Source organism: Lacerta agilis, chromosome 14, assembly GCF_009819535.1.
Source record: "Lacerta agilis isolate rLacAgi1 chromosome 14, rLacAgi1.pri, whole genome shotgun sequence".
NCBI classification, from domain to species: Eukaryota; Metazoa; Chordata; class Lepidosauria; order Squamata; family Lacertidae; genus Lacerta; species Lacerta agilis.
This window is the reverse complement of record NC_046325.1, coordinates 46,906,349-46,931,364: the sequence shown is the minus strand read 5'-3', so window position 1 is coordinate 46,931,364 and position 25,016 is coordinate 46,906,349.

The following is a 25,016-nucleotide window of genomic DNA, read 5'->3' as shown; positions in this document are numbered from 1 at the left end:
GGCTTAGTCATGCTGGCCACATGACCCGGAAGCTGTATGCCGGCTCCCTCGGCCAGTAACGTGAGATGAGCGCTGCAACCCCAGAGTCAGTCACGACTGGACCTAATGGTCAGGGGTCCTTTTACCTTTAACTCAGATGGCATAGTCTAAAATACTGATGGCCAGGGCTTTTTTCCAGCCAGAACTCGCCAGGACTCAGTTCCAGCACCTATCACGTGGGCATCATTGCCATTCTAAGAGCACTGGTGGAGGAAGAGGAGTGCGGGGGGAGCACACAGCCCCCGGCAGCGCAATACTGGCAGGGTGCCATCGCGGCTGCCCTCCCCGCCCACGCTGGGAGCCCTGCCCGCCCACAGGCGGTGCACCACTCCCCCAGGACTCACACCAGCCCTGCCCCTGCCTGCTCTCTGCCCCCCGGTGCTGGAGCATGAAGCTCTGCCACTGTCTAAGAAAACGAGGGAGGTGTTCAGGGTGAGTTCCGACACCTCTTTTTCTAGAAAAATAGCACCGCTGACGACAAACGTGATAGCACTTAGATGATAGACAGGGTCAGTCCTGCCACTGGTCAGAGTGAAGCAGCTGACTCAAACAGCTGATTTTGGGTGTCATGAAAAGGCAGCAATTAGTCTGAATAAATCATAATCATAATAAATGGTGGTGGTAGTAGTAGTTTTACTCCCAAGGAGAGGCATTTATGAAATTTTCTACATCACGTGCCAGTATAACTTGACCATTCTTGCTTGCCATAAACCTTGACATGGGCAGGGACACCATTTCTTTTTCTCCTTCAGGCGGCAAATGGTCTTGGGCCAGCTTGGCCTGGAGAGAAATGTGAGGGGTGAGGTGATTTGGCTGAGGCTAAGTCCTCACCGTCATTTGTTTATTTTAAAGCATTCAGAAATTTGTGATCCATATTTCCTTCACCCTGGAGATGAACAGCTCACACCAAAATCAGACAGAGTTACTCATTCTTCCTCCTAAGGCGGGTGAGGGACTGATCCTAACTACTCAACTTTCATTCAGCAAAGTTTGTTTTTAGCCAGTTTATACACCAAGACAAAAAGCAAGTAATGGTTTGTGATGCCCATATTTTCCTCTGTTATATATCCTTGAGTGTTTAGCAATTTATGATCAAGGTCATGGGGAGTGGGAATTCAAATGGCCATTTAGCTGTCGTTTAACAACTTGGCTACCCAGTGTGGTGTAGTGGTCAAGAGCGGTGGACTCATAATCTGGTGAACTGGGTTTGCGTCCCCACTGGAACCTGTTGCATGGAAGGGTACAGTCTCAGGATGACAATGACCTCACTCTTGTCCTCTGCAGTCTGTCCCTTAGAAAGAAGCCCTCACTTCCTTTCTGTTGTGCTGGGTGTGGGAAGATGGCGGACCAGCTCTGTTGGAGAAGTTTGCCTGCCATTGCCGAACTCTTAATAAGCTTCCTACGTGGAGAGCCAGCATGGTGTAGTGGTTAAGAGCGGTGGACTCGTAATCTGGTGAACCGGGTTCACTTCCCCACTCCTCCACATGCAGCTGCTGGGTGACCTTGGTCTAGTCACACTTCTCTGAAGTCTCTCAGCCTCACTCACCTCACAGAGTTTGTTGTGAGGGAAGAAGGGAAAGGAGAATGTTAGCCGCTTTGAGACTCCTTAGGGTAGTGATAAAGCGGGATATCAAATCCAAACTCTTCTTCTTCCTCTTCTTCTTCTACCCGTATTTTCACTATATGCCTGCAATGCAGTCTTCACTACAACTGCATTCTCAGGAAAGGAAAGATATTAGTGTGTTCTATCTCTCCCCTGCTAGCACTAAATGCTGTTTGGGGAGAAATAAATTTTGTTCAAAACTGAAGACATTTCAAAATTCTGCTATTAGCAGTTAAAGCCATAAATGACCTGAGCCCAGGGGCACCAACTATAGGGAGCAGAAGGGGCTTTGGCCCCCTCAATATTTTGGGGCAGGGGGCTGAGCCCCCCGCAATACTGAGGCCGCTATCCCCCGTCACTGCTGGACGAGTGCTAAGGAGCTGGGCAGGGGTGTGTGTGTGGAGGGTGATATTCTGCCGTTGGGTGAACACTCATGTGCCGGAGGAGGAGGTGGGATGCGTGGGGGGGCACATGACATTGTGTGTGTGACATCACATGACTCTGGGTCCCCTCAATGTGAGAGGCAAGTCGGTGCCCCTGCCTGAGCCCCAGGTTCCTAAAATAATGCCTCTCCCTGTAGGCCTGTCTACTGCTCATGATCCCATCTCTACAAGATGCTAGGGCAATGGTTACATCATACCTTCCAACATTTCTCTCATAAAAACAGGGATGTCCTATATAATTATTGTTGTTGTTGTTGTTGTTGTAGTATTATTTATACCCTGCCCATCTGACTGGGTTGCCCCAGCCACTCTGGGTGGCTTCCAGCATATATAAAGACATACTAAACCATTAAACATTAAAAAGCTTCCCTATACAGGGCTGCCTTCAGATGTCTTCTAAAGGTTGTATAGTTACTTATCTCCTTGGCTTGGGGGTCACATAACCCCATACCCTCCAACATTTATTCCATGGAAATAGGGACATCCTAAGGAAAAGTGGGACATTCCAGGATCAAATCAGAAAATGGGATGGCGTCTGTAAATCTGGGACTGTCCCAGGAAGAGTCTGTGACATGGGGCAGGGAATTTTTGGTAGTGGCCTCCTGATTCTGAAACCTCCACCCTTGTGAAACATGGGCAGCTCCTACTGCGGCTAGTTTTAAGAAACAAGTAAGACTTTTTTATTTGGTTGTTTACTCATGCTTTGCTGACCAGTTTTGCTGACCCTGCGCTTTGCTCTGAACCTTATGGAAATTTATTTATTGTCTCAAGAAGTGCAAATTCAGTAGGTTTGTCCTTATATGCAAATTGAATAGACCCCCCCCCACCCTTCACTACTCTTTCTAGCTTGTTACAATGCATGCTACACACAGCCCTTAAAGGAAAAAAGTCTGAAATCCCACCAAACAGCTGTTTGGGAGGGGGGAAAGGGAGTGGAGCAGATGGAATCCAGTTTCTCTCTGGTGCCAGGTATAGGGGGCAGAGGGGGCTTCAGCTCCCCCAATATTTTTGGGCAGGGCAGGGGGCAGTATCCACCCCAATATTTAGGGGGGCATCGCCCCCACCACTGCCAAGCGCCCTCCACGTGCCTCAGCCTCTGCCTGGCAGCCCAGGAGCCAGGTAGTGACTGCAACAAGCCTGGGGGGGGTTAATGTGGGGGGCAAGCTGGCCCCCCTGTCCTGAACAGATGATCAGAGGGATTTTGCCTTTTTAAATAAAGACTGTGCAAGCACATGCTTGGTCATTACCTCAGGCTAAAGAACCGCACATGAAGTATCCATTTGGATATTCAAGTTTTCATTTAGCAAGCGATAGGGACTATTAAATAGTGGGTGGCCATAGCAGATTCTCCAAGCAGCTCTCTTTATTCTCAGGCTGGAACAGAACTGAACTGAAGGGCTCAGCCAGCCTGCCTATATAGTACTCAGTAACATGCAACAGTAGCAACTCTCTCCCCAGCTACCCAATCCGTGAGCTGCAATCTCAATCCTTCATTTGCATGTGCGGACCTGAGTGAGAACTGCAGCCACCGTAGGCAGAGTGAAACTATATACACATCACCCCTAGTGGCCTAGGGTGAGAACTTCGATACATAGCAGGGACTGTAGCTGGATCAATGCAGAAAAATCAGACTTTTCATCAATATTCATTTAATATATAAAACTATCAAAGCTAGCAACCAAGTTTATGGGAGGTGCATATTTATTTTGCTATTTCAGGCATTTTCTGTTTTTAAAAAAACTATACAGCAAGAGTTCCTGATTTCTCATCAAGGTTTCTCAACCATCAATTCTGGCTGTTTAGCATAGGAGCCAACTCCTAGGGGCAGGGGGCACTTTGGCCCCCACAATAAAATATTTGAGGTGGCCTGGCCCCCACAAAGTTGATGGGCATTCCCATTCAAATGGTGTGTGTGCACTGTGTCGTGTGATCAGTTATACAGGGCGGGGCATACCTGGGCCCCCACAATATTTTATTCAGGTTTGCGCCCTTGCTCTCTAGTGAGTGTAACTGTCAGATATCTGTATTTTAAAACATCAGGTTTGCACACCCACACTTCACATTTTAAATGTAAACCTATGAAATGCCTGAATAGGCCCACAGTAGTAATCATAAACGACAATCTTATGCATAGTGGTCAGAATGTCCCCCTGGATTCAGTAAAACCTAGTAAAAATTGAACTGGGGAATCTTCTCATAGCCAAAACATATTTTGCCTAAAATAGGGCTTTTCTAATCAAGACACTTGTCAAACTGTGTTTTCAGTTTGTTGACTCCTCCATAAGAAATCCATTATCTGTATCTATATCCATCTATCTAGTCTTACAGGTACATTTTTTTGTCTTTTGTTTTGTTTTTAACTGCTATTATGGTTCAATTTGCCTCACACTTAACTAGTCTAAAGCCCTGGTGCTATTTTCCCTGCTTGTGTTACTTTCTAAGTATTTGAGGGAAAATTTTTCATGCCTTTGTGTCTGCCTCAGGCAGATAATTTTTCTATGGCATTCAAGCAAAATTAGCTGAGCCATTCTGAAGTTTGAGGTTAAAGGAAGGCGTTCTTTTCTTTCATTGCGAAGTTTTAATACCTCCCAAGTTGTGGAAGGGATTAAATTGGGCTGGTACATAGTTTTTGTACTGAGGTCAAGTTTTTATGGCTATAATGAAATGCCGTTTCCATTACAGACGTATCATTAGATTGCTTTGGCTGCAGCTAGATGGCCAACCTAGGAGCTCCGAGTGGAGCAAATGGCAAGAAGCCGGTCACTGCTTCTGGAATATTCAAAGCTGGTGACCAAAGATGCTGCCTTCAAGCAGGCTCTCACAATAAATTGTCCAAGCAACCCTCCTCTTTTGATGCTCCTTTGTTATCTTGACTACAGTTCATCTGCACATGCTCAGAAAGACATCAGCTCTGCCTTGTAAGTGATGGTTTAAGGTCATCCAAGTTGGCCAATGTTACTGGGTTGAGGAATAAGATTAGAGTGCTCTCCCTTTGGAAATGCATTTTTGTCTTCCTTGAGTTGTTACCACGCATAACCTCCAGCCAACCCAAGGGGCAAAAGCAGCAACTGAGAGTTGTTTTGCTGTGATCCTATTCTGGGCAGGTATCAGGTAACAAGCTTCATTGTGAAGCTAATGGCACGTTGGTTGTTGCCTCTTTGTGAAACAAAGTCAGTATGTCACAGGAAACCTTTTAGTTATGATGGTTAGTGTAAAGAGGCCTAAATTGTAGTGAAAGGTTTACTGAGAATACAGCACATAGCAGGAATCTAAAGCTTACGTGTGTGGGGTGGGGGGGTGGGGGGGGGGAGAGAGAGAGAGAGAGAGAGAGAGAGAGAGAGAGAGAGAGACTCTTCTTTCCTCAGTCAAAATTCCTTAGATCAAAGTATTGACTAAAAATATGAACCCGTTGCAGACAAAGAAATTGCAGGACTGTACTGGCCTTAATTTTGTTTAAAAAGTGAAATATCTAGGAGTCAACCTAACTCCAAAGAATATAAACCTGTTTAGGGACAATTATGAAAAAGTTTGGGCTGAGATAAAAAGAGACATGGAGATATGGTCAAGATTGAAACTTTCTTTGATGGGCAGAATAGCTGCTGTAAAGATGAATGTGTTACCAAAGATGCTGTTTTTATTCCAAGTGATTCCAATTATTGACAAACTAGGGTGTTTCAAGACATGGCAAAAGGATCTGTCGAAATTTATCTGGCAGGGGAAGAAACCCAGAATAAAATTTAAGATTTTAATGGATTCTAAGGAGAGAGGTGGTTTCGCCCAGCCAGATTTAAGGATTTATTTTGAAGCAGCAGCCTTTTGCTGGTTAAAGGACTGGTTTAAGTTAGAGAACACCGATGTGTTAGACTTGGAAGGTTTTGATAATGTATTTGGATGGCATGCGTATCTTTGGTACGATAAGGTTAAGGCCCACAAAGCTTTCAAATGTCATATAGTGAGAAAAGCCCTGTATCAGGTGTGGATGCGAAACAAAGATTTATTGGAGAGAAAGACTCCTAGAGGGATATCGCCAGTAGAGGCTAAGGCGTATAAGAGACCTAATATGTCTGCGAGATGGCCGAGATATATGGATATACTGCAGCAGGAAGGTGAGATTTTCAAGTTGAAAAGTTATGAGCAAATGAAAGAGGAGGTCACCGACTGGCTGCAGTATCATCAAATTCATGAAACATTTAGATTGGATAAAAAAATGGTTTTCAAATAGAGAAATCTAAGCTGGAAACAGAGTTAATTGAACCGAACTCTAAAAACCTTTCCAGGATGTACAACTTGTTGCTAGAGTGGCATACAAAAGATGAAATGGTTAAATCTGCAATGATAGATTGGGCAAAAGATGTTGGACATAATATTATGATGGAGGACTGGGAGAGGTTGTTGAAGGAAGGTACGAAATTTACAGCTTGTAATGTATTAAGAGAAAACATTATGAAAATGATATATAGATGGTATTTGACACCAGTGAAATTAGCTAAGACTTATCATACTACAAGTAATATGTGTTGGAAATGTAAAAAAGTGGAAGGTACCTTTTATCATATGTGGTGGACATGCCCAAAGGTTAAGGTTTTCTGGGAGAAGATTTATAATGAACTTAAGAAGGTAATGAAAATTACCTTTAGTAAGAAACCAGAGGCCTGCCTTTTGAGCATGACCAATCATGAGATACCCAGTCAGGATAGAGTGTTTTTTATGTATGCCACAACAGCTGCTAGAATTTTACTTGCAAGAAACTGGAAAGGGGAAGAGCTACCGACAGTGGAAGAATGGCAGATGAAACTGATGGACTTTATGGAACTCGCCGAGCTGACCGCGAGACTCCGAGACCAGAGGGAAGAGAAGGTGCAACAGGAATGGAAGAAATTTAAGGACTATTTCAAAAACCGTGAAAAGTTAGATATTTGAAGCAGAATCGGTATGTTTAATTGGTTTTAGCTAGTAGATGTTAGATGAAAATAGTATATAAGAAGTAATGTTATGAATGATTTAAAAATATTTAGAAATGCTAAGGTTATGTTGTTTAAGTAATGAAGTTACATGATTAATAAGCATTTTAAAGTTTATTAAGAATAATGGTAAATGTTAAGAAAATAGTTACAAAGTTACCAAAGTATATTATTACTGAACGCAGTCGAGAGAATGGGGGAAGTCCCCCCCAAAGAAGATTCAAAACTAGAATTAAATAATGGTTTATCTAATGTTTCGGTGTAGGTATGTACAAGTTCTTTTTTGTTATTTCTTATGTTGTTTTAATGTGTTTGTTGTATTTCTTTTTAATTGTTGATGTTTATATGTTTGATGTATTTGTTTAGTGTAAAAAATAATAAAATCTTTTTTTTAAAAAATTCCTTAGATCAGGCATGTCCAACAGGTAGATCATGATCTACTGGTAGATCACTGGAGGTCTGCGGTAGATCACTGGTAGATCATTGGTTCCCCCCAAAGAAGCTGAACAACTGTGTCCCCCCTAAAAAAAGCTCAACATTTTACCTCCTTCCTGAAAAAACTCAACAACTTTGACCTGAACCCCCCAAAAAGGGGTAGATCACTGCCAGTTTTAAACTGTGAGTAGATCACGGTCTCTTGGGAGTTGGCCACCCCTGCCTCAGATGCTTCACCGAATCAGAAATCACAAAAGGTGAAATTCAGTAACCAATTTTATACGTATTAATTATGAGTAAGACCCGAAAATTAACAGGGCACAGCTCCTCCATAAAGTAACAAAGACCACCACAGTTTTCCTGCACAAACCTCACTGAAATAAACTTCACTGGGGCTTTCAAAAGAGAACTTCCAAGTGGGCTGTGTCTCATTTGACAACTGAGCCTCCCCCTCCGCAGCCTGAGCTGGTGCTGAGCAATCCACCCGCGAAGGCCCCCACCTCATGGAAGAGCCCCTTCTGCAAATCAACAACAGCATAAATAAGAGCCAAAGCTAGTCTGGAGGTTTCATTTACACCTAGAAATGGATGCAAAAGTATCTGATGTCTATTTTGCTTACCACTACTTTATTTGTTGTCAAGCTACCCTCTCAGGGTGACATTGATAAATTATACTGTCAGCTAGGAAAATTCAAAGGTGAAAAAGGCAAGATCCCAATCTTGTATACGTGTGGATACTGAGGGAAAGGCACATATGCTAGATCTCCCACTGTAGACGTGTACACACACACACACACACACACACACACACACACACACTTGCGTAGCATGACCGTGCAAGGATGCTTTCAAAAATAAATGTAATGAGTACAGGAAGTACATGGTCACGGTGGAGAATGGATGCCCAGAAAGTTGAGAGTGGCCTGTATGAAAGCCTATCCCTCCCTAAAGCGGAACAAGTGTTTTGTGCCCGTTGAGGCAGAGTGCCAGTGATTCTGAAACTCACCAGTTACCGGTACCTGGTTTAGTATGCAATTTTTCACCAGGTCACAAATCCTGATTGCATTATGAATTTAGGGCCATCTCCCTTGACCGCAAGCTTAGCATGAGTCAACAGTGTGATGCAGCAGCCAAGAAGAAAGCTAACACTATTCTAGGCTGCGTCCGGAGCAGTATAGTGTCCAGATCAAGGAAAGTAATAGTCCCACTCTATTCTGCCTTGGTCAGACCACACCTGGAATACTGTGTCCAGTTCTGGACACCACAGTTTAAGAAGGATGTTGACAAGCTGGAATATGTGCAGAGGAGGGCAACTAGGAGCTGCTCCAGGGACCAGCAGCGGCAGCCATGGAGAGAATATGGAGAAGCAACAGAATGCTCTTGGACAGGGTGTACTGCCATCATTGCTGTCGCTCGGGAAGTGTTGGATCATCTTCCTCCTTGAGCTTGGTGGCAGTGGTGCTGGCAGGGAATATAGGGACATTCCAGGATCCAATCAGAAGCCAGGATTGCTTTTGTAATTCTGGGACTGTCCCTGGAAAATCAGGACACTTGGAAGGATAAGCAGCCTGCTCAGGGCCCACCCAAACCTGGAGCCAGGCCTGTGAGAAAGAACCAGTGGAATCCTTTTCAGCATTAAAGTCTCTGTGATCCATGTACAGGGGTTTGTGACTCGAGGACCCAACTCCCGCATTTAGAAATAAAACACAGTAACACACAATTTTTTGGTTAATGGAGGTAAAAGGCCACAACTTTATTGGTTACAGCATGTGAGTGGTATTGGCTTAGGCATTGGGTTGAACAAACTACAGTTGACTCCCCCTGCAGAGCGTGGAGTCACTCAAGGGTTAACCGCCCAGGAGGTGGAGCCTGTTGATGCAAGATACAACTGGAAGCTCCACCCCTGAAGTCACCGGGGGGTCGTGCCATGGCCCCTAGCCACCAACAGGGCATCGGACAGGATCCACGACCGCTGGATTCCTTTACGGAATACCCAATATTTTGGAGGGTTAGGCGATGGCGTGAACCTATGCCCTCCGATACCACCTAAACCCAGTGCCTAACTGCCAATCTAACAGAGTTGTGACAATTTGCTACGAGGTAGGCAAAAAACCAAGAGGCTGTGCCAATTTTCCACTTTGACAAAAACTCCTAACAAGGCGACCAACCTGCAATGTCCTAAACAAGAACCAACCTGAGGGAGGGTGGGCAGGTGATCCGGCGAAGGAGCATTGCAGAATGGCGGAGAGGAAACTGCCGCAGCTGCTTTAGGTGCAGCTAAACCCCGCCCCCGCGCCAGCCCTATTGGCTGACTACTAGGGGCACGGTGCGGCGGTGGGAAAGGTAAGGCTGGGGCGAAACGCCCCCACAGCGATGCCGGAGCTGGCTCCCGCTCACAACCCCTCCCCTCGCGGAGGAGGAGAGGCTTTCTCAGAAGAGAAATCAAAATGGAAAAAGTTCATATGTGGTGGGGCTGCGTTAAATTATTATTTTTTAAATGGGATATGATATACAAGGAAATTTTAAAAAAAAAGTTCAAACAAACTTTCACAAAAGAACCAAAAGCCTTCTTCCTCTTGGGATATTGGGACCAGAGATTCCTAAGGAAAGAAGAAGAATATTCTTAAACGCTGCAACAGCAGCGAGAATACTGGTTGCCAAAAAATGGAAAGGTGAAATGATACCATCAAAAGAGGAATGGCAGGAGAAATTGTTTGAATATCTCGAATTAGCAAGATTGACAAAGACAATTAGGAGACAGCCAACTTGAAGGTAAAAAAAAAAGGAATAGGGAATTTATAAAGAATATTTAATTAAACATTGTCCACAAGTGAAAACCTGGACATGCTTTGACTACACTCCTCAATTTAGATAAATACCCTAATACAAGTCTTCTTTAGGATTTTTAGGATTTATATATATTTGTTTATTTGGTAATCTTTTGTTTCTTTCTGTATTTTATTTGGAATGTATAAATTTTACCATGTAAGAAAATCAATAAAAAGACTACTGGCAAAATGGAAAAAGTTCACCATTGCTTTAGTTTAATCCAGAAAGCATTTTTAAATTACAGCTCTTCACTCTACCATTATATGCTGGAAATCAAATTACTTCCCCAGCTATCCCTCTATGAATGGAAATCTGCATTAAATGAAAATGAATATTCCCCTTTCAGTGACCAGCACAGGGCTTTGCCTTAAAAGTCCCCCAAGATCCATAAACGGAGGGTGCATGACTCACTGCCCCATCTGTTTCCCTTTTGTGGGTTGTTAGCACATGGATTTGTGACTGTTTCATATTCTGTATTTGTCAATGAATGTTTCATTTGACCTTCAAGTTTATGAGACAGAAAAGTATGCAAGGTGACGCTTCTTATGAGAAGAACATTCCTTGGTGAGCATGTGAACGTTTTCAAGATTTATTCTGCCAGGAGATCAACCTGCCCTAATGCAGCTGGAATAATGTTGTATGCCTGCATGACTCAAAGCTAAATTACGGCAATAATTGATTTTTATTCAACAGACCTTAGGCTGGTCTACTAGTGCATGTTCATCACTTGATGACCACCTATGATAACATGTGTGTGCATGTGTGTGCATGTGTGTGTACATATATAGGAGCTCCACACATAAGTATGGTCTGTGGATGCAGCAAGTTATGTGCATATATACGAACTAGCCCTTAGAAACCAAGCATGTAATTTCTGGCACACAATCCCCAACGGTATATTAGATTGAGGAAGGAGGAATAGCAAAAGTGATGCAGATGGCCATTCCTGTGCAAGTTCAGCAACTCCTCTGCTTCCCCAAATATGGATGAATTCCACTCCAGATGATTATATACTTGGAAATCAGTGACTTAAGGGCTCGTCCAGACTTCTTTTGGGCCACATTTCTCAGTACAGGGCCATACTTTAAAGCAGAGGTCACAAACTTTTCAGCAGGGGGCCGGTCCACTGTCCCTAAGAACTTGTGGGGGGCCGGATTATATTTTGGAGGGGGGAAATGAACGAATTCCTATGCCCCACAAATAACCCAGATATGCATTTTAAATAAAAGAACACATTCTACTCTTATTAAAACATGCTGATTCCGCAGGCCAGATTTAGAAGGCAATTGGGCCGGATCCGGCCCCAGGGCCTTAGTTTGCCTACCCATGCTTTAAAGTTCTATGTCTGAGTATTGTTGTTGTTGTTTTGTTTCCCCCTGAATTGGAGCAAATGACAATGTGTGGGAATGTTCAGGGATGCAGGAGAGGATATATTGTTTGATTATATCCTTTCCAACTTGTGTTAACAAGTTCTACAATTTAGCAGAGTAACATTCCCCTTTTTAAACTTGCACAGCAGATGCGTTTGCTCAGGCTCGCTAAAGCCTCTAAAATAAGTTACCTGGTAATTTCCCCTTTAGTCCCTCATAAAAGAAATAGACACGACATAGTCTTCTACAAAAGTATTAAAAGAGTTTACTCACTCACTCATTCTGTTCACAGATGGATCCCAGAAGGCAGAGTTAAGTTAAAAGAGTAATATACCTGGAATCTATCCCATAAAGAGATAGTCCCTTTATCCTCTTTTGGCAAGAGCACCTTAAGCTAAGCAGATGTTGCTTCTTCAACAAATGTAGTCAGAGAGAGAGAGAGAGAGATATGGCGGCCAGTCCTATGCTTTTGTTACCTGCACAGGTGAGGCCATGCCCACCTCTGGTAACATGTTGAGGAAGTCTGTCGCAGCCTAGGAGGAAAGAGGAAGTTCTGACTGGCTGGTCCAGACACCCCCTTTTTATGTCCACTCTAGGCATGTTGTACTTGACTGCTCTGTGTTTCACATCCCACACAATCAAGTTTTCTGTGGGTTCTGATTCAGCGGTAAAACATGGATTTTCCCTGGGGAATTGCCTCCCCACCCCAGCTTTAAAGTGCAGACCTGTGCCTGGAAGGCATGGTGCAAACATAAGTCAGGATGAGCACTTAGGGAAAATTGCACAGCTGTTCTAAATGAATGTGTGGAGTGTATCATCACTGTAGCAGTCAAATACAACATTTCCTGTTGCCTAGAGTGGACACACAGGGAATGTGGCTCCAGACAGGGAGGACTTCCTGTCATACCTGCTCTGGAGTCTCATCCCCCTGTGTGTGACCAGGTAGATGGGCGTGACCCTGGCAGACCTGGCAGACCCTATAAAAGCGCTAGCCGCGCAGCCATCTTCCTCTCTTCTGGCTCTTAGCCAGCAGCACATGGCTCGTCCTTACAGAGGATGGAAGCCACAAGGTAGAAAGTCTGAGGTCTAGTTCAGACCTCTTTTCTCTACAACTGTAACTGTAACTACAAGATAAAGCCTGCCTTCAGGACAATACGGTGAACTGAATGTAAGTAAACTTTATCATTACTTTTTAAAAAAAGACTATCATGTCATTACAGTCATACCTCATGTTACGGCTGCTGTGGGTTGCATTCGGCACGGGTTACGAACGCGCCGAACCCGGAAGTACCGGAACGGGTTACTTCCAGGTTTGGCGGTTCACGCATGCGCAGACGTGCGAATTGACGTCACGCGCATGCGCCGAAGTGCCGAATCGCGTCGCGCACGACGCTTCATGATGTGTTCTGCTCATGATGCAAACGGGGCTCCGGAACAGATCCTGTTCACATCCAGAGGTACCACTGTATTGTTTTTAATGGGGAACTAAAGGGGAAATTTACCAGGAACAAGCCAGACTGGATTGCTTAACTTAAATGATTCTAATGAATCCATCAACTTGCTTCCAGCAATGTGCAACAGAATGTGTTCTGCTACTTGCTCACTAGCGTGAGTGAGGAGGGATAATATTTAATCAATATATCCTCTTTGGCTTTCCTCAACATTCCCACAGAATGTCTACTCAGAAGAGGTTCTGGGTGAGTGAAGAGAGGGGCTTAGAATGCAAGGACAGGTGGAATGGTTGTTAATGGTGATGGGAATAAATGCTGAGGACAGACCAGAAGGAGAGAAGAAGGATGAGAGTCAAGGCATTTGAAAGAAGAAGGATCTGGCGTTGATCTGGCTGAGCTCTGAGATCTGAAAGGAGCTCTGTTCACTAGAGAGAGAGATAATTGACACCCTTGATAAGTCATTAAAGTGTTTTAGGTTGGGTTTCTTTGTTTCCTCATTGCTTATAATTGTTAATTAATTGCATTTGACAAGTTCCAGTCACACAGCAGATCAGCCACTCCCTCTGCCCCCCCCCGTGTGGCACCTACACTCTCCCCAAATCTTCTGTGGGCTCTCCCCAACCCTCTGGGGCAGATCTGTGGGGCAGGCAGAGGTCAAGTTCATGCAATGACTTCATTGGATTAACTGATTACTATTTAAGATGCAACTGTGCGGGCCATGGAATAGGAACAAGCATCCTCTTTGCCTGCGGAGATGTAGGCCCAGAAACCTCTTCTGCCCTTGGCACTTGGCCATCTGTGCTCTGACAGCAGCAGCAGCAGCAACATCAGCAAAAAAGAGAACTTCTGGGACAATAATACAACAACAGGACTCAACATGGACACTGGTACCAGAGCCTGCAATAAACCTAGATGCCAACTTTGCTGCCACATAAACCCAGACAACACCATTATTGGCCCCAACAACATCAAACATACCATCTCAGGACTATTTAATTGCTCATCTTCCAACATTGTGTATGCAATCAAATGCCAACAGTGCCCTCCAGCTCTCTATATTGGACAAACAGGCCAAACCCTACGCCAAAGGATAAATGGACATAAATCTGATATCAGGAATCACAAGACAGAGAAACCAGTAGGAGAACACTTCAGTCTCCCAGGACATTCTATAAAAGATCTCAAAGTAGCTATCTTAATACAAAGGAATTTCAGAAATAGACTGGAAAGAGAAGTTGCTGAATTGCAACTCATTACCAAACTCAAAACCACGGAGAGACCTGGTCTGAACAAAGACATTGGATTCTTATCTCATTATACATGACAAAGCTATCTTTAGCCATCTCACCCCTTGCTTTTTCCTGTAAGACCAATTGCAGTCATTAACAGGTTTTCCACACCCACCAGCCAATCACCCATTCCCACCACCCTTCTGAGTAATACCCCTCCCCACCCTCTCACTATATATAAGGGTCTGGTGACTTCTGTTTCAGTGTATCTGAAGAAGTGTGCATGCACACGAAAGCTCATACCAATAACAAACTTAGTTGGTCTCTAAGGTGCTACTGGAAGGATTTTTTTATTTTTTATTTTGTTCTGGGGCAGAGTGGAGCCAGTTAAGAGGGGGCGTTAGATCCATTGGATCCCAAGCTATGAGGTAGATATGAAGGAAGGGGTGGAGAAAGGGGGTGCGGTGGGGGCGGGCCACCCCATGTGTCACCACTGAGGGGGGTGACAAGATGCCAGGCGGCACTCACTGTGGGGCCTGCAGCGTGCCCAAGCCACGTGTCTCTCCTGGGACTGACGCGGTGGCTTGGGTGCCTGCAGCTCTGTGCTACACCAAACGGTCTGCCCACCACCTTCCCCTCAGCTGTAGGGCAGCTGAGAGGAAGGAGGCAGGCAGACTCCTCGGAGACCCCTTCCTTCCCCCTGCCCGCCCCCAGTACCTGAGGTTCGACACGTCTCTCCAGGGATTTCGCCAGAACAAGGTAAATGTTGGGGAAAGGCTCCCTCCTTGCAAAGAAAACTGAGACATCAGCAGGCAACTGGCTCCCAACCATGCTAGCACCAGTCTGGCGCATGAGGGTGGGAAGCATTCCAATAATATAGGGCACTCAATTGGCATTTGCACTTACCTGAAGTCTGGAGTTAATCTGTGAGGAGCCCAGTGATATTTTGACTGCCACAGGTATTAATCTGGAACTTTGCCCAACCAAGGGCGAACTTTGGGCTCTCAAATGTCAACAGAGCCCTGTACAACCCTAAAATTCAGCACCCCTCCCACTTGTTCTTCAGCATTGTTTTGGCACTCTCTGCAGTGTGGTGCCCAGTGTGAGCGCACCAGTCCTGCCATCCTAAAACTGCCCCGGCCCAGCCTTGGGATGTGGTGTTGGCGTAGGAGAGAATCATGTCCCTTGTCCTGCCCAGGTGTACCACAGAGAAACACTTCCCATAATACTATAGGAATATCCAAATCATGCCTTCTTCCTCCAGTTGGCAAGGTGACCATGAAACACTTCCCCTGCCACAGAAGGTCGCAGCATACCTGCACATTTTGGCTTCTGTCACGGCACCGCTGGGCTGCTGCTTGGCCAGAGCCTTTCCCAAACCAAGGCCCTGCGACGGAAGAAGGACATTGTATTCTCCTGGCATAGGAATCCACTCTACGGGACAGGTGTCCCGTGGTCCCTCCCCAATAATGTTCTTCTGGGGCACAGCCCCCTCAATATTTTCTCTCGCTCCCCCTCCTGCCTGCCTTCCCAGTTCCCTCCCATCCTCAGTCTGCTGCCTCCCCCCAGCCACATCCCTCCTTCTCCTGCTGGCACAGAGCAGCCCAGCAGCAGCCCGGCAGGAAGGTGAGTCAGCAGAGGCAGGGCCCTCCTGCAATGGGGACATAGGGCCCCAAGGGCAGGCACAGCCTGAGCACTGGCGGGTGTTCATGGCCAGCTGACTCAGGGAAGGAGAGAGGCAGAACAAGCACCCCTGCCATGCTGCCCATGCCCACATCACCACTGGCTGCCAACGTTCACTGCTTCTGCCTGGGCACATAATGGCCTGACCCTGGCTTGGAAGGAGGGGGGCGAGGGGCTGAGGCGAGACGGGCCTGCTCCACCCTAGCTCAGCCCTGTTTCGCTCAGGTTGGCGCCACAACCTCCTGGCACATGTGGGCAGTGGCGGAGTAAGGTTCCGCGCTACCCAGGGTGGCGAAAAAACACGCCCCGCGGGCGGGGTGTCGTGACGTCACAATCACCGGGTTGCTGCTGCTTCCGCAGCCCCCTTTTAAGCCGCAGAGGGAAAAGGCGGCTCGTAGGGCTGCTGAGCGCTATCGGCGGCTCCCTGCCAATCGCCCACGGTAGCCCCACCAGCCGCCTTTTCCCTCTGCGGCTCAAAAGAGCCGCAGAAGCGGCGGTCCGACGACGGAGTGCGCCTGTGCGAAATGTCGCACAGGCGCACTCCGTCGTCAGGCCGTGCGCTGCTGCTCCCGGGGTGACGGAGGGAGCGGCGGCGCGTGGGGGTGACAAGCGGCTGCCCGTCCTGCCACTCCCCACGCACCACCGGTCACCCCGGGAGCAGCAGCGCTGCACGGACAGGGTGACGGAGGGAGCGGTGGCGTGTGGGAGTGGTGGGAGGGGCCGCCGCTTGTCACCCCCACGTGCTGCCGTTTGTTCCATTGCTCCGGGAGCAGCAGCACCGCACACACCATGCGCTGCTGCTCCCGGGGCGACGGAGAGAGCAGCGGCGCGTGGGAGTGGCAGGAGGGGCCGCCGCTTGTCATCCCCACCTGCCGCTTGTCACCCCCACCCTCCCGTCACCCGGGGCGTACCACCCCTACCGCCCCCCCAGCGACGCCCCTGCATGTGGGGAATGGATTTCCCATGGAATCAACATACCACAGCTTCCATGGCGACCTCCCCTTCTGCCATTTCTTCATGGCGCCATGCTATGGCCTGCCTGGCTTAGGACCTGGGAGACAGAAAGGAAAATAAAAACAAAGGAAGATGTTACAGATGGGAAATGTCTGGGGCATAAACTTAGAGACCCTGGCTTGCATTTCGCAGCTGGACTCAGCTGCTTCCCAGGTGCTTGGAGAGGGTGGTGTGAGGCATCTGGGCATTAGCAGTACAAGCCAAGCCCTGGCTCTGTGGCTCACCTAAATTCAGGGAATTCTGTTCCCAGGCAGCTGGCAGACCCCTCTTTGCCACATGCCCCTGGCGATGTCTACTCGAAGCCAGCCCAGCCTAGCACCAGGTCCCCCACCAAGTGCCCCCTTCTAGAACCCACCGCTCTCAACACTCTCACCTGCCTCCCCACCCCCCAACATTCAAACTCCTTTTCCAAGCCTTCTCCAACCCTCCGTCTCCACCAGAATTCCACTCTCTCTCTTCCCCCTCCCCCACCGTTTGACATTCCCTTTGGAATTCTAGTAGCATCACCTCAATTACCATATTGCAAAAACAGAGGAAGAGGTTACAGATGGGAAATGTCTGGGAATCCCAAACGCTAAACTCAAGAGCCCCTAGCTTATGTCTCACAGGAGGACTCAAGGATCCAGCCTGGACCTCAAACTTTTCCTGTTCCTTCCCTGTGTCAAATTAAAGATTGTAAGCCCCTCGGGGCAGGAACCTTCTTATCAAGGGTTACACGTAGCAATGGTGCAGAGATATAATATAAAATAAATCTCACTAGGCTCCTGCCCCATGCAAACTGAACCCCGCTAAACGCCTTTCCTTAAATTTCTAAATCATCACATTCCTACCATTTATTTATTTCTAAGGTTTAGAGGTGTCCCCTACAAATCCATAACAGTATTTTGCCAATGCATGATAAAGTATATAACTTTGGAACAGAGTAGGTGCTTTGGAAGACGATAATCAGGCATAGCCCAGGTCTGTAAAGCTGTTTTCCAGGTGCTTGGATGGGGTAGTGTGAGGCGATCTGGGCATTAGCAGTACAAACCAAGCCCTGGCTCCGTGGCACAACTAAATTCAGGGAATTCTGTTCCCAGGCAGCTGGCAGACCCCCTCTTCACCACATGCCCCTGGCGATGTCAACTGGACTACTGATCCTAAGTCCAGCCCAGCTTCAGGTCCCCCACCAAGTGCCCCCCTTCTAGAACCCACTGCTCTCAACCAATTCTCAACAACCTCTCCCCCCCCCACATTCAAACTCGCTTTCAAAGCCTTCTCCAACCCTCCGTCTCCACCAGAATTCCACACTCTCTCTTCCAATGTCAATTCCACTGCCGAACAGTAAGAGCTGTGGAATTTGCTGCCAAGGAGTGTGGTGGAGTCTCCTTCTTTGGACGTCTTTAAGCAGAGGCTTGGCAGCCATCTGTCAAGAATGCTTTGATGGTGTTTCCTGCTTGGCAGGGGGTTGGACTGGATGGCCCTTGTGGTCTCTTCCAACTCTATGATTCTATGACATTCCCTTTGGAATTCTAGTAGCATCACCTCAATTACCATATTGCAAAAAATGAGGAAGAGGGTACAGATGGAATCCAGAGGTTACGGACCCCTGGCTTATGTCTCGCAGGAGGACTCAGGATCCACCTTGGACCTCAACCCTTCCCTGTTTACTCCCTGTGTCAAATTAAAGTTTGTAAGCCCCTCAGGGCAGGAACCTCTTTCTCAAGGGTCACACGCAGTGATGGTGCAGAGAAATACTACAAAATCTCACTAGACTCCTACCCTGTGCAAGCTGAAGCCCGCTAGACGCCTTTCCCTTAAAACCATAGGCTGTGTAAAGGTAAAGGGTAAAGGGACCCCTGACTGTCAAGTCCAGTCGCGGACAACTCTGGGGTTGCAGTGCTCATCAAGCTTTACTGGCCGGGGGAGCTGCTGTTTGTCTGCAGACAGCTTCCGGGTCATGTGGCCGGCATGACTAAGCCACTTCTGGTGAAACCAGAGCAGCGCACGGGAATGCCGTTTACGTTCCCGCCAGAGCGGTACCTATTTATCTACTTGCACTTTGACATGCTTTCAAACTGCTAGGTTGGAAGGAGCTGGCACCGAGCAACGGGATTTGAGGGGATTTGAACCGCCAACCTTCCAATCGCCAAGCCCAAGAGGCTCTGTGGTTTAGACCACAGCGCCACCCACGTCCTTATAGGCTGTATACACAAGATCTATTTGGGGCTCCTGCAGCATGAAAAGGAGCTAAGTCTGCAGAGCTGCATTGCTGGCAGGCAGGGACTCGACCTTAGAAATACAATTGGCAGAGAGGGCTCTGTGTGAGGTCCCTTTCCCTGCTCTCCTGGAGAAAAAAAGAGCATATTGCTCCCCTCTCTCTTCCTTGGACCTGTGTTGGATCCAGACATGCCTCTTCCGTTGGTTATCATGTAAATATCAGAATTGTTACAAAGGTTGGGTTGTTACACTCTGTGTTCCTTGGGAGAACGGAGACACAGCAGAGACTGTTGTAACTCTAAGAAATACGTTTTATTCTCCTACTGCCCCTTTCCGTCTGCGTGAAGGGAGTCTGCATCTGACAGCCTGGTCCTATCCAGAGGGGCTTGTCCCCCACAGCAGGGCAGACCTGAAATCTCTCCCTGGCTCTCTGATACGCCATCAACCCCTTTGGGCATGTTCCTGTCTCTCTCCCAGGTGATGCCCTGGCTTGGAAAGAAATCTGAGCCTGTACTTTCCCACTGACTTCCAATACTCCAAACCATCAAAATCCTACCATTTATTAATCTCTAGGGTTTAGGGGTTTCCCCTGCAAATGCATAAAGGTATTTTGCCTGCATAGATTTTACTGCTACTGTTGCTATGTATCTATTATTATTATTATTATTATTATTATTATTATTATTATTATTACTCCTTTATGTATATGCCACTCATCTCCTCTGGGCCTCGGAGCTCCTCCTACCTTCACAGTTCCTTCTGATGATAGCTGATGGGCACACTTGTCTTGGCATGTATCTCACCATCATCTGACAGGCATCCCTCTTGCAAGGCACTATAAGGCTTGCTTGCAAAGCAGCACTTTGTGACATCAGCTGGCAACCCAGGCTGCTGGGTTGTCAGGCAACTGAATTAATAGAAATAAAATCAGGGGGGTCAAAGTGTGCTGGGATGAGGCCAGCGGAAGTTAGCACAGCAGGAGTGCAAATGCTTCTTGTATCCTTAGAATCAAAGAATTGTGGAGTTGGAAGGGACCTTGAGGATCATCTAGTCCAACCCCCTGCAATGTAGGAAGATGCAGCTGTCCCAGATGGGGATCGAACCTGCAAGCTGGGCCTTCTTATCCCCACACCTGAAGCCAAGCAGGGAATTGAATCAGGGCCCTTCTGGGTGCCCAGAAGATGCTCTGCCACTGAGCTATAGCCCCTCCGAAACAGAAACACAGGAAGGAGATTTAGACCCTGGATTGCTCCATCTACCTCAGAGTGGCTGGGGCAACCCAGGCAAATGGGTGCGGTACACATAACTATTATTATTATTATTATTATTATTATTATTATTATTATTATTATTATCCTACACTGACCAGCAATTGCTCTGGAAGGTCTCTGGGCAGCAGTATTTCAACACACACAAATGGCTTTAGCCATTGAGGTCCCCAATCCGGGCACGTTTTCCTTGGGAGGAAACCCCATGGAACTGCTAGGCTTTATTTCCAAGTAGAAGACAGCCTCCAGATCAGGATTGGAAACAACCCTTTGGTGCCCAAATTGCTTCTTTTGTTTCGTATATATTATATTTTATTGTATTACACACTGAATTCCATAAAACAATACTCATCTTAAGCCTGCATTATGCCTCCTGCCAGTCCTGCATCAATTTTGAGCTTTTCCATCATGCCCACCTTTCCTCCCCACTGCACGCCACCCTGTTCCTGTGCTTCCCCTCCAGTTTGCTCAGAGTAATATTTCTGGGTATTCCCAAATCTTATCCACCACGCTGTGACTTTGTAGATGGTGCTGATAAAGATATCCCTGAATGACAGCTTTCTTTCTTCCCCACAAATGGACCAGGGCTCCCGCCACCCCCCCCCGCCCCCATTCCTGCATCCACACAGCTGCAAGGACGTCCAGGAATCAGCATCCCAGAAGCTGCCTGCTTCTTCTTCCACTGCTTCCCAATCAGCACCCCTCTCTTTACACACGAGGTGTCCACTGCAGCGGGCAAGGGCAGCCCTTCCCTGGACATGCAGCAGTGAGCCATCTTAGCTGCATTGCCAGGTGGGGAGATTCTTTTCCCACCCAGAAGAAGGAAAGCAGGGGAAAGTTGGGCAAAAAAATAAAAAAAATATTAAGGTGCTGGAATGGAGTTGCAGAGAATTCCGGCTGAAGAAAAGCACTGCTGCTCCCTGCAATCATCCTGTTAGAAGAAGCACTTCAACTTCCCGTTCCTGGTTCCTAGGAAATGGGCATGAGCAAGCTGCAGGTTCCTCATCACTGTTCTAAAAAGCAGCCCCCCCCCCAATGATTCTGGGAACTGTAGTTTGTTAGGCGTTTGGGGAATCTTTCTCATTAGCAGAGATCCATGGAGTCCTAGGAACTCAGTCATGAGGAGGAACCAGGAAGGTAGGAGGAAATGGAAAACCGTTGGGTGTTGAGTGTCCCAGGACTGTGCCTTGCCTTCAAGGGGGGTCGCCTGGGAGATGGGTTTCAGTCCTGCTCAAGCTCTAACAGATGACCAAACGGATTATCCCATATATTGGAGGACAGGAAGGGATTCCCCACACATCAGATTGGCTCATGCATATCTGAGAGGAGCTAGCAGATGTAGCGACAGCTAGACTGGGGTCTGGGAGCAACCGCCAGGACCATATAACACCGGTCCTAAAGGATCTACGATGGCTCCCAGTACGTTTGCGAGCACCATTCAAAGTGTGCGTCCTGTATACCTGAAGTAGGGTTGCCACCTGGTTCTTAAAAAACAGAGTTTTAAAATCCCATCCTTGACAGCAAACCTAAAAGGATAGAAATCAGGCTGCAAAACCTTGTTTTGAGCAAGTCCAGCTATGAAGCTAGCTGCTTTCCCTCCCTTTACCCCATTTAAGAAAGAATCAGGCATCAACCTGGGAACTTTAAAAATAAGCTTTACTTACTTTATAATCATACATCGGTTCACAACAATAGAGGCATTAAAAACTGTACAGGAAAAATACTGTTAAACATTTGCAGGAGACCCCCCCCTCCAACACTAGAAATTGATCAGCTGGCAGAGCCCTTCTTCGCTGGGCATGGGACTGCCACATTCCCCGGCCTCCGTGGGAGACTCAAAGTCCCTCTGTGCATCTCTGTTCCTTTTTGGCCACCGTCAAACGAGGGCGATGGCGACTGTCATACTGATCCTAATCTGAATAGCTGCCCAGCCCAGCTTCAGATCCTTCACCAAGTGCCCCCTTCTAGAACCCACTGCTCTCAACCAACTCTCAACTGCCTCCTACCCAACATTCAAACTCCCTTTCCAAGCCTCCTCCAATCTTCCATCTCCACCAGAATTCCTCTCTCTTCCTCCCTCCCTCCCTCCCTGCTTGACATTCCCTTTGGAATTCTAATAGAATCACCTTAATTACACACAATATTGTTACAGATTTAGAGGGGATCCCACTAAAACCTAGAGATTAATAAATGGTAGGATTTGGGATTGTTTGGAAGGGAGAAATACAAGATACAGAGGAATTCCTGGTTCTGGCCTATGCAAAAGAACCTGGCCAAGCAAGGGCCTTTAGGAAACAATTCAAGGCCTTGGAGAACCTAACTGGAAATGCCTTCTCCCTTGCCCTGCTGGGTGAACAGAGATGGGGGATTTGTAAGGGGGCCAAGATCAGGGGCGGAGGAAGGGGGTGCGGTGGGGGCGGGTCACCCCGTGTGTCATCCCTGAGGGGGTTGACAAAATGCCAGGCCTGTCAAGTAGGACCTGTATTTCTGTGAACAAAAAGCACAGGATTAGGGTCAAAATAACACACTTGATGTAAAGGAAGTGACTACTATGAGTGTGATCTTTGTTCTGGAAGAGCAGATTTTTGTGCAACGTGGGAAAGTGTATGATTGGGTGCAGGAGAGGCATGAGCCATATGGCAAGATGGACGTTTATAACAATGGAGGAGTTTAGATACTATCTGTTATCATCCGATTTGTGTATTTTAAGGCAAGCGTGCCGGTGATGCTTTTGCAAAACGATCCAGACTAATTAGCATCTAACAAATGCCTGGGAAACAGCTGTTATTTACAGAAAATGACAGACAGGAACTTATGGAGAATAGTTCCGAAAACAGAAATAGTTTCATTTCATTTCATTTTTTAAAAAACCCAATATATTTATGAGGCAAAACCTATTTTTCAAGAGGGACACATATTTTATAAAGCAGAAGGCGATTAAAAGAATATTTGAGAACAACAGGTTGCAGTAGGAGACAGAGCTTTATCAAGAAGAAGCGTGAATATATTTTTTAAGGCAAAACAACAATAGTTTATTGCGTTAGCCATTTGGCCATAGCACATAGAAAAGAATCCAGGTAGAAACCTGCCGCAATTATACAAAAATGTTAGATACATTTGAATATATTTTATATTGTAGTAGGGTGGTCTGTCAGTCTGGATGATATCCATTGTTCCCATCCAGGCCTGTGATTCTGTATCTGTTGGCGTGTTAATACTGTGAACCCCTTCATCCTATGCTCAGGTTGCATATATATGTATAGAAAAGGACACCATAGTTTCTATCAACCTTCATTCCAAGGAAACCAAACCCAGGGCTCCCTGAAGTCTCTCTTCTCTCAGAGATTGGGGTGTGTTGTAGCGTGGGGATAGTGATTCAGCAAGTGACTTCAGCTCTCTGACATAGCAGGCAGGAGACAGCTTCTTCTCATAACACTCTTTATTCAAGTAAACAAGACTGGGGAACTGAGAAGAGGGAAGCTACATTTATAGGGACAGTGGACTGGTTAGAAAGGATACATTTTGGAGGGAACAATCTCAAGCAATCACAAAGTTGCCTTTTGGTGGTAACCAATAAGACTGAGGATCCAAATGCAGCAACTTGAATGAACCAATAGTAGCTGTTCCTTCTGGAACAGGAAGGCAGTTACTTTCCCCTAATGTGAATACAGACAATAGTAATAGGCTACAGATAAGATAACCCTTGAATCAATACACAACAGGGTGTACACAACATTATTAGGGCCAAATGAGATATAAATGGAGCAGACAAAAATCAGGAAACAAATGGGTACCCCAGTTACATCTGGCTTAGCCCTAATAGTGTTGCATGCACCCCAATCTCTGAGTGGGGAGAGACTTCAGGTAGGCCTGAGCCATTTGTTTGCTGCTTTTGTCTGCCCCTTTCACATAAAAAACCACCTCCAGGCTTGAGGGGGCCCTTGCCAAAGTGCCTTCCTATACTGGTGGGCCCTCAGCTGCAGGCCCACCTACCCGTATTGACGGGAAGCTACAAGCTGCCATTATACATTTCCCACAATACCCCTGAGATTGTGTCTCTTTGGGCCACTGTGGGAAATATAAAATGGTGGCTTGCCTACCCAGTCATCTGGTATGGGGCTAAGGGCAGATTTCAAAGGGCCCTGGGGCCCTCACAGTTTCCCAAGGGTGCCAAGTTGCTAATGCCAGGCCTGAGCAGGATTTCTAAAGGTTACATGAAGAGCTGAGCTGAACCCTTCCCTGCCTTGCTGCCCAATGCTCTGTACTTGAAGCAGTTGTCTCACCAGCCCAACCACACTTCCAAAACCAGAGCCACATTGAGAGGAAAGGGGATGTGGTCACAGAAGGCGAGGTGCAGGAGTGGGGAGATTCAGCTTCTGTTACATAAATTATTCCCTCTGCTGTGTTATGCTCAAGCAACCCTGCAGCAAGGAAGTGGTCCTTAGCGTTGATGCTAAGTTCCACCACAGGCCTGCACAATTTATGATACACTA